Here is a 1,993-nt window from a genome sequence, read left to right as displayed (position 1 = left end):
TCCTGGAACTCACTTTGTAGACCAGGCTGGCCTCGAACTCAGAAATCCGCCTGCCTCTGCCTCCCGAGTGCTGGGATTAAAGGCGTGTGCCACCACGCCTGGCTTAAAGTTCACTCTTATGAAGAGCATTTTAATGGAAAGGAGCAAGCTGAGAAAGGAAAATACATATGGTTTAAGTATTAAAAGGACACTAAGTAGAAAGGAGCTGAATCCTATGTTCTAGAAGATAACAGATTAAGGGAGTAGGACTTTGGGGCATGATCCCACCCAGCTAAATTTAGGTTCAGGCAGGGTTGTACACAGCTTTAATTTCAGGAAACAAAGCCAAGCAAATCTCTGAATTCAAGGCCAGCTTGGGACAGAGCAAGTTCTAGTGAAGAAAAGCCTAAGTACAGGTGTGGTGGTATATACCTTTAATCCTAGCATTCAGAAGACAAAGGGGGGTGGGAACACATGTTCCAGCCCCAGCAAGCAGCAGAACCTGGCAGCTTCAGACGTGTGGCCCTGGCTTTAGAGTCCAGAATAGAAGGGACTACTGGGATAATTGCTGCTGGTTAGCTGGAGCTAAGAAAGCAGTGATTAAGAAGAGAGGTGAAATTTCACTGAGGTGAAATCTTTTGGGAAGTATTTTCTGAGATCACAAAAAAGCTGTGTTCCAGAGGTAGCCAAGGCTGTACCTCATGGTGCAGTTGGACTTGGTAATGTGTAAGAGTCACCCAGGTGGTACTGGTTTTGAAGGTATGAAGGGGTCATAAAGAGCCACTGAGGCTTGGCACTGTGAGAGGCCAGGGAAGACCACTGGTGAAGGTGCAGGTTCAATTGTAATTGATGGCCCAGGCCTGAAGGAGTCATGCAAAGGAGTTGAGGTTTGGCACCATGAAGAGAGCCTATGAGAGGCTATTGGTGAAGCCTAGTTGCAGGAGAAGACCCCAGAGTATTGGAGATGCCAGTACTACAGGATGACCACCAAGAACAGCAGCAGTGGAGGAATTGAGTCAACCAGAGCCTATAGTGCTACAAGAGTGCAGAGCTAGAGATGTGACCCAATCCCTTTGGAGGAGCCCAGAAGATCATGTGTGAATCCCAGACATTGGAACAAGAAGCTGTAACACTGAAGTTGCCTTGGAGATCCCAAGATGTTAGATGTCAGAGCTGTGGTCTATCTGCTGAGGAAACCTGCTATCAGGGAGTAGAACTAGCCCAGGAGAACGAACTTTGTTCTAGTCAACAAAGATGAAAAAGAAGTGGATATCTGAAGACTGCTTTGACATCAGACATGAAGATGCAGAGTTTGCCTACCTGATTTCCTGTATTGCTTTGGGGATTACTGATAAGTGATTGGATGGATCAATCAAAAGACTTTGAAATTTGGATTTTTAACGTTGTTGAGATTTCTATAAACTATGGGGACTCTGGAAATTGAACTAAATGTACTTTTTTATTATGCTATGACTAGGTATGGTCCCCATAACTTCATGTGTTTGAACAAGCCTATGGGGGCTAGGGAATGGAATGTGGTAATTTGAATATGATTGGGTCAAGGAGTGGCACTATTTGGAGGTGTGTCCTTGTTGGGGTAGGTGTGTCACTATGGACATTGTGTTAATACCTTAGTCCTAGCTGTCTGGAAGCCAGTATTCTGCTAGTATCCTTCAGATGAAGATATAGAACTCTCAGCTCCTCCTGCACCATGCCTGCCTGTATGCTGCCATGCTCCCACTTTGATGATAATGGACTGAACCTTTGAACATGCAAGCCAACCGAAATTAAATGTTGTTTTTTATAAGAGTTGCCTTGGTCATGGTGTCTGTTCACAGCAGTAAATCCCTAAGACAGATGGCAAGTGTGCATCCATTAAGATGAATATGACAAAGGCAGAAAATACTCTGGTAAGGATGTGGTAGGAGAACTCCACTTTGGAGCTAGTGGGATTGAAGGGTACTATGCACTTTGGAAATGGCAATTCTGCCAAAAGTTAAATAAAATTACCATA

The sequence above is a fragment of the Mus pahari genome, chromosome 6 (assembly GCF_900095145.1).
Source record: "Mus pahari chromosome 6, PAHARI_EIJ_v1.1, whole genome shotgun sequence".
Lineage (NCBI taxonomy): Eukaryota > Metazoa > Chordata > Mammalia > Rodentia > Muridae > Mus > Mus pahari.
This window is presented reverse-complemented; position numbering follows the sequence as displayed.